Source organism: Bombina bombina, chromosome 2 (genome assembly GCF_027579735.1).
Source record: "Bombina bombina isolate aBomBom1 chromosome 2, aBomBom1.pri, whole genome shotgun sequence".
Lineage (NCBI taxonomy): Eukaryota > Metazoa > Chordata > Amphibia > Anura > Bombinatoridae > Bombina > Bombina bombina.
Window position 1 is genome coordinate 547722471 of NC_069500.1, and position 15490 is coordinate 547737960.

Sequence of the window (15490 nt, forward strand, 5' to 3'; positions counted from 1 at the left end):
GGGCCGGAATAGTGGCGAGCGTACCTGATAGAAATTTGATGACTAGCAAAAGTAGTTAGATAGTGCCGAATTTGCATTCAGAACATCTGCAATGATGTAAGCATCGATCTGTGTCGGACTGAGACCGGCGGATCATATGTTACGTCACAAATTTCAAATTTTGACGGTCTGTAGGCTTTGATAAATAAGGGGACAATTACGCTGCTGAATTCCAGCGTATTTATGGTTCACGGCTTGATAAATAGGCCTCATAATCTAGTTTTTACATAAATATAATTCAAGGTGTCTATAGAGATAACTAATCTGAACAAAGGATTAAATATTAATTATTAATATTCATAATTATAGTATATACAACATTTATTGGTTGGCAACTGCTAAGATAAGTACACCAACACAACATTGTAAATTCCTAACAGTTAAAGGGACATGAAACCCAAAAATTTTCTTTCATGATTCAGACAGAGCATACAATTTTAAACAACTTTCCAATTTACTTCTATTATTTAATTTGCTTCCTTCTCTTGTTATCCTTTGCTCAAAAGTTTATCTAGGAAAGCTCAGGAGCAGAAAAGAACCTAGGTTCTAGCTGCTGATTGGTGGCTGCATATATATATACAGATTGTCATTGGCTCATCCATGTGTTCAGTCAGAAACCAGTAGTGCATTTCTGCTCATTCAACAAAGCATACCAAGAGAACAAAGAAAAATTGATAATAGGAGTAAATTAGAAAGTTGCTTCAAATTACGCGTTCTATCTGAATTATGAAAGAAAACATTTGGGTTTCATATCCCTTTAATGAATTCCATGTTTATTTATAGCACTAACACCAATGGGATGGATTACATGTGAGGCAGTAAACATTTTTTGCAAGTAATATCGTGTTTTCACAAGCCTTTTTCATTGCGCTGATATTATGAGTTCAGCGAAATCTCGATTGCGCTTGCGAAATCACCACATATTAACACTGTCTGATAAAAGAATATTTTAAAAAAATATTGCACAAAAAAGTAAGGGCTCAAAGATATGAGATCTCTGGTGTAAAAAAAAGTCAGGCACAGGACTTTAACATAGAGATACATACATATACATTGCTAAAGATGTATTTGTATGTACCGTATTTGTACATATATGTTTATATATGTGTATACATCTATTTACAGTCATATATACACATATCAAAACAATAATACATACTTACACAGATATAATATATATATATATATATATATATATATATATATATATGTGTGTGCATTATATAGCAGATGAAAACATGATAAAACATATTTATTCAATATTCATATTTAAAGTGAAAGTAAATCCTAGCATTTTACAAACGCTAGGATTTACTATTGAAACAAATAAAGGGGACTTTCATTCATGAAGTATAAGATTCCGCAAGGCTATTGGCTAAGAGGTGAAAACGTCACCTCTTAGTGAAATTTTTTTTGCCGTGGGCTGCTGTACAAGGTAAAAACGGCGATCAATTTAATCAAATAAAGGAGCTTTATATAAGAAATATCTTATACTTCATGAATGAAAGTCCCCTTTATTTGTTTCAATAGTATAACCTAGTGTTTGTAAAATGCTAGGATTTACTTTCACTTTAACCCCTTAAGGACCAAGGCCATTTTTCAATTTCTTTCGCTTAAAGGGACAGTCTACTCAAAACTAAACTTTCATGATTCAGATAGGGCATGCAATTTTAAACAACTTTCCAATTTACTTTTATCATCAAATTTGCTTTGTTCCCTTGGTGATATTTTTTAAAAGTTAAACCTAGCTAGTCTCAAACTGATTTCTAAACAGTTGAAAACCGCCTCCTAGCTCAGAGCATTTTGAAAGTTTTTCACAGTTAGACTGTGCTAGTTCACATGTGTCATATAGATAACATTGTGCTCACTCCCGTGAAGTTATTTGGGAGTCTTCACTGATTGACTACACTGCATGTCTGTCAAAGGCACTTAGATAAGAAGGCTGTCTGCAAAGGCTTAGATACAAGGTAATCACAGAGGTAAAAAGTATATTAATATAATGGTTATGAAAAAACGGGGAATGGGTAATAAAAGAATTATCTATCTTTTCAAATAAGAACAATTTTGGTGTAGACTGTCCCTTTAAGGACCAGGGCTATTTTTACATTTCTGCAGTGTTTGTGTTTAGCTGTAATTTTCTTCTTACTCATTTACTGTAGCCACACATATTATATACCGTTTTTCTTGCCACTAAATGTACTTTCTAAAGATACCATTATTTTCATCATATCTTATAATTTATTATCAAAAATATTATAAAATATGAGGAAAAAATGGAAAAAAACACACTTTTTCTAACTTTGACCCCCAAAATCTGTTACACATCAACAACCACCAAAAAACACCCATGCTAAATAGTTTCTAAATTTTGTCCTTAGTTTAGAAATACCCAATGTTTACGCGTTCTTTGCTTTTTTTGCAAGTTATAGGGCAATAAATACAAGTAGCACTTTGCTATTTCAAAACCACTTTTTTTCAAAATGAGCGCTAGTTACATTGGAACGTTGATATCTGTCAGGAATACCTGAATATCCCTTGACATGTATATATTTTTTTTTAGAAGACATCCCAAAGTATTGATCTAGGCCCATTATGGTATATTTCATGCCACCATTTCACCGCCAAATGCGATCAAATAAAAAAAATTGTTCACTTTTTCACAAATTTTTTCACAAACTTTAGGTTTCTCACAGATATTATTTACAAACAACTTATGCAATTATGGCATAAATGGTTGTAAATGCTTCTCTGGGATCCCCTTTGTTCAGAAATAGCAGACTTATACGGCTTTGGTGTTGCTTTTTGGTAATTAGAAGGCTGCTAAATGCCACTGCGCACCACACGTGTTTTATGACCAGCAGTGAAAGGGTTAATTAGGGAGCATGTAGGGAGCTTGTAGAGTTCATTTTAGCTTTAGTGTTGAGATCAGCCTCCCACCTGACACATCAGACCCCCTGATCCCTCCCAAACAGCTCTCTTCCCTCCCCCACCCCACAATTGTCCCCGCCATCTTAAGTACTGGCAGAAAGTCTGCCAGTACTAAAATAAAAGGTATCTTTTTTTTTTATTTATTATTTTTTCTAGCATATTTACATATGCTGCTGTGTAGGATCCCCCTTAGCCCCAACCTCTCTGATCCCCCCCAAAAAAGCTCTCTAACCCTCCCCCTCTACATTATTGGGAGCCATCTTGGGTACTGGCAGCTGTCTTTGACAAAGCAGATGCAAAACGCGCGTCAGGCGTACGCACTGCTTCTCCTCCATGCTATATTAATTTTGTTAATAAGAATTACTAATCGAATTTAGCGGTTAAAATGTTGGCCTATTTGGCAAAGTCTCTAAAAGCTTAGCTTTATCCTACTGGTATAAAAATAAGTGATTATTGTTGGGCAAGGTATCTCCCCTACGGGAGTATGCTCTAAAGATATTGAATAATAATTACAGTAGGATAGCAGAGTGGTTGATTTACCGCTTTACGTTAACACTATATACAATTCTCTAAGGCCTAGATTTGGAGTTTGGCGGTAGATGGGCTGTTAACGCTACGCAGGCTTTTTTCTGGCCGCACCATAAAATTAACTCTGGTATCGAGAGTCCAAAAAAATGCTGCGTTAGGCTCCAAAAGAGGAGCGTAGAGCATTTTTACCGCAAATGCAACTCTCGATACCAGAGTTGCTTACGGACGCGGCCAGCTTTAAAAACGTGCTCGTGCACGATTCTCCCATAGGAAACAATGGGGCTGTTTGAGCTGAAAAAAAACCTAACACCTGCAAAAAAGCAGCGTTCAGCTCCTAACGCAGCCCTATTGTTTCCTATGAGGAAACACTTCCTACGTCTGCACCTAACACCCTAACATGTACCCCGAGTCTAAACACCCCTACCCTTACACTTATTAACCCCTAATCTGCCGCCCCCGCTATCGCTGACCCTTGCATTATATTATTAACCCCTAATCTGCCGCTCCGTAAACCGCCGCAACTTACATTATCCCTATGTACACCTAATCTGCTGCCCCTAACACTGCCGACCCCTATATTATATTTATTAACCCCTAATCTGCCCCCCACAACGTCGCCGCCAGCTACTTACAATAATTAACCCCTAATCTGCCGACCGCAAAGCGCCGCCACCTACGTTATCCTTATGTACCCCTAATCTGCTGCCCCTAACACCGCCAACCCCTATATTATATTTATTAACCCGTAATCTGCCCCCCTCAACGTCGCCGACACCTGCCTACACTTATTAACCCCTAATCTGCCGAGCGGACCTGCGCGCTACTATAATAAAGTTATTAACCCCTAATCCGCATCACTAACCCTATAATAAATAGTATTAACCACTAATCTGCCCTCCCTAACATCGCCGACACCTAACTTCAATTATTAACCCCTAATCTGACGACCGGAGCTCATCGCTACTATAATAAATGGATTAACCCCTAAAGCTAAGTCTAACCCTAACACTAACACCCCCCTAACTTAAATATAATTTACATCTAACGAAATTATGGAATCAGCCAATCAGAATCAAGTTCAATCCGATTGGCTGATCCAATCAGCCAATCAGATTGAGCTTGCATTCTATTGGCTGTTCCGATCAGCCAATAGAATGCGAGCTCAATCTGATTGGCTGATTGGATCAGCCAATCGGATTGAACTTGATTCTGATTGGCTGATTCCATCAGCCAATCAGAATATTCCTACCTTAATTCCGATTGGCTGATAGAATCCTATCAGCCAATCGGAATTCGAGGGACGACATCTTGGATGACGTCCCTTAAAGGAACCGTCATTCGTCGGGAGACGCCGGAAGAAGAGGATGGATCCGCGTCGGCTGCTTCAACATGGACCCGCTCCGCACCGGATGGAAGAAGATCGAAGATGCCGTTTGGATGAAGATGTTTGCCGGTCCGGATGTCCTCTTCTTGCCGGATAGGAGGAAGACTTTGGAGCCTCTTCTGGACCTCTTCAGCACCGGATGCCAGGACAGATCGGTGATACCTGTTGAGGTGAAGACAAGGTAGGAAGATCTTCAGGGGCTTAGTGTTAGGTTTATTTAAGGGGGGTTTGGGTTAGATTAGGGGTATGTGGGTGGTGGGTTGTAATGTTGGGGGGCTTGGGTATTGTATGTTTTTTTTTACAGGCAAAAGAGCTGATTTTCTTGGGGCATGCCCCGCAAAGGGCCCTGTTCAGGGCTGGTAAGGTAAAAGAGCTTTTAAATTTATTAATTTAGAATAGGGTAGGGCATTTTTTTATTTTGGGGGTCTTTGTTATTTTATTAGGGGGCTTAGAGTAGGTGTAATTAGTTTAAAATTGTTGTAATATTTTTCTTATGTTTGTAAATATTTTTTTATTTTTTGTAACTTAGTTCTTTTTTATTTTTTGTACTTTAGCAAGTTTATGTAATTGTAGTTATTTGTAGAAATTGTATTTAATTTATTTATTGATAGTGTAGTGTTAGGTTTTATTGTAGGTAATTGTAGGTATTTTATTTAATTAATTTATTGATAGGGTAGTGTTAGGTTTAATTATAACTTAGGTTAGGACTTATTTTACAGGTAATTTTGTTATTATTTTAACTAGGTAACTATTAAATAGTTCTTAACTATTTAATAGCTATTGTACCTGGTTAAAATAATTACAAATTTGCCTGTAAAATAAATATTAATCCTAAAATAGCTACAATGTAATTATAATTTATATTGTAGCTATATTAGGATTTATTTTACAGGTAAGTATTTAGCTTTAAATAGGAATAATTTATTTAATAAGAGTTAATTAATTTCGTTAGATGTAAATTATATTTAAGTTAGGGGGGTGTTAGTGTTAGGGTTAGACTTAGCTTTAGGGGTTAATCCATTTATTATAGTAGCGGTGAGCTCCGGTCGTCAGATTAGGGGTTAATAATTGAAGTTAGGTGTCGGCGATGTTAGGGAGGGCAGATTAGGGGTTAATACTATTTATTATAGGGTTAGTGATGCGGATTAGGGGTTAATAACTTTATTATAGTAGCGCTCAGGTCCGCTCGGCAGATTAGGGGTTAATAAGTGTAGGCAGGTGTCGGCGACGTTGAGGGGGGCAGATTAGGAGTTAATAAATATAATATAGGGGTCGGCGGTGTTAGGGGCAGCAGATTAGGGGTACATAAGGATAACGTAGGTGGCGGCGCTTTGCGGTCGGCAGATTAGGGGTTAATTATTGTAAGTAGCTGGCGGCGACGTTGAGGGGGGCAGGTTAGGGGTTAATAAATATAATACAGGGGTCGGCGGTGTTAAGGGCAGCAGATTAGGGGTACATAAGTATAACGTAGGTGGCGGTCGGCAGATTAGGGGTTAAAAAATTTAATCGAGTTGCGGCGATGTGGGGGGACCTCAGTTTAGGGGTACATAGGTAGTTTATGGGTGTTAGTGTACTTTAGGGTACAGTAGTTAAGAGCTTTATGAACCGGCGTTAGCCCAGAAAGCTCTTAACTCCTGCTTTTTTTCTGCGTCTGGAGTTTTGTCGTTAGAGCTCTAACGCTCACTTCAGAAACGACTCTAAATGCCGGCGTTAGGAAGATCCCATTGAAAAGATAGGATACGCAATTGACGTAAGGGGATCTGCGGTATGGAAAAGTTGCGGCTGAAAAGTGAGCGTTAGACCCTATTTTGAGTGACTCCAAATACCGGCGGTAGCCTAAAACCAGCGTTAGGAGCCTCTAACGCTGGTTTTCACGGCTAACGCCGAACTCTAAATCTAGGCCTAAGTATTTTTCTAGCTATCTGATAACTGTAACGCAAGTCTCAACGGATCCAATATGGAATACTAGACTGTTATTTATTTTCAAGCACACAGTGCTGCTATAGCTCTATATGCTATATGCTGTGGATAAGCCTTAATACTGGCATCTAGAAGGGAACCTACCACTGTGCTCACCCCAATATACCTATACTATTTATTTGTCAGCCTATAACTACTACGTTACAGTATTTATCAACTATATTAGTGCCGATCCTTACTGATCGCTAGGGCAATAATATATCTTACTTAGAGGTGTTATATATAGATTGTATATGTTGACCTGAAATTGATTCATAGATAAATATTATTTTGTCCTGTTTTAGGAGGATTAGCAGTGCTCATTATTGTTAACGTTTTTAACTTACACTATCACACAACCTTCACACACTGGTTTTATTGGTGCCATGGTCCACAATCTTTTTTTAAATACAATCTGAATAAAAGTTATATTCTATTATTTTTTGGTCTATTTTGGTAAAACATTTATAGCTACCTTCCATTTACACTGACTAGGTAATATAACCTTAAAGTGTGCCACTATAATGCTTCTCTCCTCTACCCATAATATAAACTACATTATATAGGCATTAGGCACTACCCTCTGGTGCACCTAGGAATACACCAGAAGGTTTAGGTTATATACCACCTTCCCACCTTCCCTATAGGATAATAGGGGTTTTTTCTTACACTTTGATTATTTATAATATAATTTTTATTTCCCCTCTCTCCCTCTAATATTTCACAAACCATTCCATAGTGTAATGGTTCCCACCCGTTCCCTCCCTCGTGCACGTGCCCACCTCCCCCGTGCATGCGCGCACATCCGTGTGCGCCCCCCAGCTTCCCCGCCCACAATCCCGCCCACCTCTGTACTCCGCAAGTCATCGGTGGCCGCCCACCCGCCTCCCACGTCGGCTCCCACCCACCAACGATTGCGGTCATCGATGTCCGGTGCAGAGAGGGCCACAGAGTGGCTCTCTCTGCATCAGATGGGAGAAAATGTTATTGCAGTGATGCCTCGACATGGAGGCATCACTGCATCAACCAGAAATCAGCTGGAAGCGATCAGGATCGCTTCCAGCTGCTTTCAACCCCAACGTCGTACAGGGTACGTCGCTGGTCTTTAAAGACCAGTTTGTGCAAGACGTACCCTGTACGACGTATGTCGTTAAGGGGTTAATAAAGATTTGAACTATGTATTTAGTGTAAATACGAATATGCTATGTTTGCGTGATGTTTTTTTTTTTTTTTTAATTCTCGATTGACTTATATGAGAAATGTGAAAATGCAATGGTGTTTCTATCTATCTATTGGGTATCTATTGGGTACTTATAGAGCGCAAACTAATCACCCGTGTTTGCGCGATCTCAGGGTTTTTTCTGCTTTTTTTTCTCCATTGATTTCTATTCGGTGTACCACTTAGGTAGTTGTTTTGGAACTTGTAATATGAACGCAACCTGACTAGTGCAAAAAGCTTAAGTCTAGCAGAGTTTTTGCAATTAGGGAAAAAAAATACCACTCTGCTTGTAATCTAGCCCAATGTATTTTAACTGGTGTATTACAGAAATATTAACGTGAATAGAAAGAGACAAAGGGAGAATTCTATGCCCCCAAAATAAACATTTCTCAGAAACCATAATTTGAGTTTCTGCAAAAACAATATATATATATATACATTTACTATGTAAAATGCACAATAAACAAGAAGATATACAGTATTAACAGTTTAAACTGACTGGCCTTCTGGGAGTAATAAAAAGCCTGTGACTATTAAAAGATAGTAACAAACCTGAGCCTCCCATTGGCAGGATTTCATGACCTTGAGAAATGTTTGTTTTATTCATTCAACCCCTTTTAATACAGAAACAGTGTATGGGAACCTTATTTTAAATGTCGCATTTCTAAGAGAAACATTTTATCCATGCACATCATTAAACACAAGAGCTTGAAACATGGAATTGTAATTTTTAACATCACATTCTTTCATTCAATTTAGCACTACATCTAATTAAATTGTTTAACATTACTGCATAATTCTTTATTGGGAATTTGCTACATGACTACAGCAAAATTTCAAAAGCCTCCAGCTTTACTAAATTAGGCCTAAAATAATATGTTTAATTTTGCAATTTAATTTACATTATAACATAATTTTAACTTATACTAAGTAAAGTTAGCATGAAATAGTATGCAACTTACATTGTTTCAGGCTAATTAATCAACAGGAACATTTTGAAATACATTTTTGCTTTCAATCTCTCAATGTCTTAGGATACATCTTGTGTATATAAATACAATATAGAGGGCAATCTGTATTGCCATTGGAATGTAGAACATGTCATTTTGTTCATGAAGAAAGAATAATTGGGCTTTCAAATGTCCCATACCTCATCTATGAAACATTAGGGGGTCGATCCGATAAAAATCGTCACCCGCAAAAGTCGGCGACGCCAATATTTGCGCGGGTTTGGTATCCTATATACGGCGTAACCTAGAAGTTACGCGCATATATTTCTGCCGTCGCCCGTAGTTTTCTGGGCCATAGGCAGGTATACCAAACCCGCGCAGTTTGGTATCCAATATACAGCGTAAGGACTTACGTGGCGAAAATGGAGAAATCTTACTCCATTTTCACCTCGCCACAAAAAGCAGCCGTAAGAAGCCTTACGCTGAGTATTGGAGCCCCGTAACTCCCTAAACTGGCTGCTAAAATAAACCTAACACCTAACGCATGCGCAATGTCTATCTCCCTGTCAACCGCGATCTGCTAAAATAAACCTAACACCTAATGCATACGCAATGTCTATCTCCCTGTCAACCGCGATCCCCCGCCGCAATCCCTAATAAAGTATTTAACCCCTAAACCGTCGCCATCTACATAAACTAACCCCCTACTGTGAGCCCCTAAAACCGCCGCCATCTATATTAAAATTATTAACCCCTAATTTAATCTACCTACCCCGCCGCCAGCTATATTATCTATATTAACCCTAAGTATATTATAGTTAATATAGTTATTACATTATATATATTAACTATATTAACCCTAATTATATTAGGGTTAATATAGTTAATATAGTTACTATAGTATTTATATTAACTATATTAACTCTATCTAACCCTAACACCCCTAACTAAATTCTTATTAATTAAATCTAATTCATATTATAAACTAAAATAGTCCTATTTAAATCTAAATACTTACCTATAAAATAAACCCTAAGATAGCTACAATGTTATTAATAATTACATTATAGCTATGTTAGGGTTTATATTTATTTTACAGGTAAATTGTTAATTATTTTAACTAGGTATAATAGCTATTAAATAGGTATTACCTATTTAATAGCTACCTAGTTAAAATAATTACCCAATTACCTGTAAAATAAATCCTAACCTAAGTTACAAATACACCTACACTATCAATAAATTAAAGAAACTACAAATATCTATCTAAAAATACAATTAAATAAACTAAACTAAATTTAAAAAAAAACAAACACTAAATTACAAAAAATAAAAAAAAGATTACAAGATTTTTAAGCTAATTACACCTATTCTAAGCCCCCTAATAAAATAATAAAGCCCCCCAAAATAAAAAAATTCCCTACCCTATTCTAAATTAAAACAAGTTCAAAGCTCTTTAACCTTACCAGCCCTTAAAAGGGCCTTTTGTGGGGGCATGCCCCAAAGAAAACTGCTCTTTTGCCTGCAAAAAAAAAACACAATACCACCCCCCAACATTACAACCCACCACCCACATACCCCTAATCTAACCCAAACCCCCCTTAAATAAACCTAACACTACCACCCTGAAGATCTCCCTACCTTTTATTCACCCAGCCGGGCCGAACCGATCCAGGCGATGTGTTCCAGCAAGCGGCAGTGAAGTCTTCATCCATCCGGGCGATGTCTTGAAGCAAGCGGCAGAGAGTCTTCTTCCAATCAGCCAATTGGATTGAACTTGAATCTGATTGGCTGATTCAATCAGCCAATCAGATTTTTCTACCTTAATTCCGATTGGCTGATAGAATCCTATCAGCCAATCAGAATTCGACGGACGCCATCTTGGATGACGTCATTTAATGGAACCTCATTCGTCGGGAAGTCGTCGTGCCGGAAGGATGCTCCGTGGCGGAGGAGCGAAGTAAGAAGATTGAAGATGCCGATTTGCTTGAAGACGTCGCCGATGGAAGAAGACTCTCTGCCGCTTGCTTCAAGACATCGCCCGTATGGAAGAAGACTTCACTGCCGCTTGCTGGAACACATCGATCGGATGAGGAGTTCTGCCCGGCGGGGTGAATACAAGGTAGGGAGATCTTCAGGGGGGGTAGTGTTAGGTTTATTTAAGGGGGGTTTGGGTTAGATTAGGGGTATGTGGGTGGTGGGTTGTAATGTTGGGGGGTGGTATTGTGTTTTTTTTTGCAGGCAAAAGAGCAGTTTTCTTTGGGGCATGCCCCCACAAAAGGCCCTTTTAAGGGCTGGTAAGGTAAAAGAGCTTTGAACTTGTTTTAATTTAGAATAGGGTAGGGAATTTTTTTATTTTGGGGGGCTTTATTATTTTATTAGGGGGCTTAGAATAGGTGTAATTAGCTTAAAAATCTTGTAATATTTTTTTATTTTTTGTAATTTAGTGTTTTTTTTTTTTTTGTAATTTAGTTTAGTTTATTTAATTGTATTTTAAGATATATATTTGTAGTTTCTTTAATTTATTGATAGTGTAGATGTATTTGTAACTTAGGTTAGGATTTATTTTACAGGTAATTGGGTAATTATTTTAACTAGGTAGCTCTTAAATAGTTCATAACTATTTAATAGCTATTATACCTAGTTAAAATAATTAACAATTTACCTGTAAAATAAATATAAACCATAACATAGCTATAATGTAATTATTAATTACATTGTAGCTATCTTAGGGCTTATTTTATAGGTAAGTATTTAGATTTAAATAGGAATATTTTAATTAATAATATTAATATTAGATTTATTTTAATAAGAGTTTAGTTAGGGATGTTAGAGTTAGATAGGGTTATTATACTTAATATATATATAATATAATAACGATATTAACTATATTAACCCTAATATAATTAGGGTTAATATAGTTAATATATATAATATAATAACTATATTAACTATATTAACCCTAATATACAGGGAGTGCAGAATTATTAGGCAAATGAGTATTTTGACCACATCATCCTCTTTATGCATGTTGTCTTACTCCAAGCTGTATAGGCTCGAAAACCTACTACCAATTAAGCATATTAGGTGATGTGCATCTCTGTAATGAGAAGGGGTGTGGTCTAATGACATCAACACCCTATATCAGGTGTGCATAATTATTAGGCAACTTCCTTTCCTTTGGCAAAATGGGTCAAAAGAAGGACTTGACAGGCTCAGAAAAGTAAAAAATAGTGAGATATCTTGCAGAGGGATGCAGCACTCTTAAAATTGCAAAGCTTCTGAAGTGTGATCATCGAACAATCAAGCGTTTCATTCAAAATAGTCAACAGGGTCGCAAGAAGCGTGTGGAAAAACCAAGGCGCAAAATAACTGCCCATGAACTGAGAAAAGTCAAGCGTGCAGCTGCCAAGATGCCACTTGCCACCAGTTTGGCCATATTTCAGAGCTGCAACATCACTGGAGTGCCCAAAAGCACAAGGTGTGCAATACTCAGAGACATGGCCAAGGTAAGAAAGGTAAAAAAAAAAAAAAAAAAAAGCCCAAGGTGTGCAATACTCAGAGACATGGCCAAGGTAAGAAAGGCTGAAAGACGACCACCACTGAACAAGACACACAAGCTGAAACGTCAAGACTGGGCCAAGAAATATCTCAAGACTGATTTTTCTAAGGTTTTATTTACTGATGAAATGAGAGTGAGTCTTGATGGGCCAGATGGATGGGCCCGTGGCTGGATTGGTAAAGGGCAGAGAGCTCCAGTTCGACTCAGACGCCAGCAAGGTGGAGGTGGAGTACTGGTTTGGGCTGGTATCATCAAAGATGAGATTGTTGGGCCTTTTCGGGTTGAGGATGGAGTCAAGCTCAACTCCCAGTCCTACTGCCAGTTTTTGGAAGACACCTTCTTCAAGCAGTGGTACAGGAAGAAGTCTGCATCCTTCAAGAAAAACATGATTTTCATGCAGGACAATGCTCCATCACACGCGTCCAAGTACTCCACAGCGTGGCTGGCAAGAAAGGGTATAAAAGAATAAAATCTAATGACATGGCCTCCTTGTTCACCTGATCTGAACCCCATTGAGAACCTGTGGTCCATCATCAAATGTGAGATTTACAAGGAGGGAAAACAGTACACCTCTCTGAACAGTGTCTGGGAGGCTGTGGTTGCTGCTGCACGCAATGTTGATGGTGAACAGATCAAAACACTGACAGAATCCATGGATGGCAGGCTTTTGAGTGTCCTTGCAAAGAAAGGTGGCTATATTGGTCACTGATTTGTTTTTGTTTTGTTTTTGAATGTCAGAAATGTATATTTGTGAATGTTGAGATGTCATATTGGTTTCACTGGTAAAAATAAATAATTGAAATGGGTATATATTTGTTTTTTGTTAAGTTGCCTAATAATTATGCACAGTAATAGTCACCTGCGCACACAGATATCCCCCTAAAATAGCTATAACTAAAAACAAACTAAAAACTACTTCCAAAACTATTCAGCTTTGATATTAATGAGTTTTTTGGGTTCATTGAGAACATGGTTGTTGTTCAATAATAAAATGAATCCTCAAAAATACAACTTGCCTAATAATTCTGCACTCCCTGTAATTAGGGTTAATATAGTTAATATAGCTGGCGGCGGTGTAGGGGGATTAGATTAGGGGTTAATACATTTATTATAGGTGGCCGCGGTGTAGGGGATGTAGATTGTAGGCAAAAGAGCAGTTTACTTTGTGACAAAGCCCCGCCAAAAGCCCTTTTAAGGGCTGGCAAAAGAGCTGTTACTTTGGGGCATGCCCCGCAAAAAGCCCTTTTAAGGGCTGGCAAAAGAGCTGTTACTTTGGGGCAATGCCACGCAAAAAGCCCTTTTCAGGGCTATTTGTAGGGTTAAACTTAGGTTTAGTGGTAGGGATAGTTTAGTATTTTAGGGGTTAAATAATTTAATATAGATGGCAGCGGGGTAGGGGGATTAGATTAGGGGTTAATAATTTTAAAATAGCGGCGGTGTTAGGGGCTCACTTTAGGGGGTTATAGATTTAATATAGCTGTCGGCGGTTTAGGGGTTAATAACTTTATTAGGTAGCGACGGGCTCCGCGAGCGGCGGTTTAGGGGTTAATACATATTTTATTGTTAGGCTAGTGAGGGGGGATAGCGGATAGAGGGTTAGACGTGTCGGGCTATGTTAGGGAGGCGTGTTAGACTTGTCGGGCTATGTTAGGGAGGCGTGTTAGACAGTGCGGGTGATTTAGACTTTAGTCAGGTTTTGTAAGCGCCGGCAGTTTCTAACGTGCCGCAAGTCACTGGCGACGCCAGAAATTTGTACTTGCGCAGATTTCTGGACATCGCTGGTTTGTCAGACTTACGGCACGTTAGCATCTGACGGCGACATATATGGGATAGCTCAAGTTGCGAGCTGAAACTGCGGGCGATGCCAGTTCCCTCGCTTGCGCCGCAAACTACGATCTATATCGGATCGTGCCCTAGAAGTGAAAGGAAGAAACAAGGAGTTCCAGTGTTCTAGGATGATTAGGGTAAATAGTGTTAGCAAACACTGATCCAAGTTCCAAAGTTGCTGGCAACTGCTGACAATGTATAAGGGAATAAAGGCCAAACAAGTCACTCCCAGAGTAAGATTCATCTCCTGACCACCTTAACCTTATTAACTGTTTAAATGGCAAATAAACAGGAGAGGAGTGGTAACTGTGCTAGAAGTAAACCATTTGTGCTCGTCGAGTTTCGCTGGTATTACGTGTTGAAAGTAAAAAGTAAAAATGAAAGCAAGGGTACCCCAATATTGAAGGAGCACATCGCATTCAAAATTAAGTGTGCTGCTGGTGATCGCATGAAGAGAACCTCCATGTTAAGGCTATGATGATGGTAAAAGACCGCTGACGTCTGGAAAAAGATAAGAGGATGGACCACAGTCGAGATGAAGAAGGACCACTGCCGGGATGAAGATAGAGCGCCACCACCATCATCTTTGGTGAGTACCATCTTGGGATTTAGTGTTAGTTTTTGTTTTGTTTCTTTGAGTGGGTTTTTATTTTTTTAAAGATTAGGGATTTTTTTATTTTATGGGCAGCAAAAGAGCTAAATGCCCTTTTCAGGGCACTTTTAGAGTAGTTTTTTTCTTAGATTTTTGGGAGGTGGGGGTTATGTTACAAGGTTCATTTTTTCACATAAAGATCTTGATCACTTTAGGGCAATGCCCTAAACAATGCCCTTTTAAGGGCTATATGTAGCTTAGTATTAGAATAATTTAGTTTTTTTTATTTGGGGGAGGTTTTTTTGGGGGGGTTTAGAATAGGCATAACTTTTAGGGGTTAATAATGTAGTGGGGATTTTGCAATGTGGGGGGCTGGCAGTTTAGGGGTTATTAGTGTAGGAGCTAACTTTGCGGTGGTGTGTGTGGTGGTTAAGGGATTAACAGTCTAGAAGCTTACTTTGCGGTGGGGTGTGGCAGTTAATCGGTTAACTGTGTAGAAGCT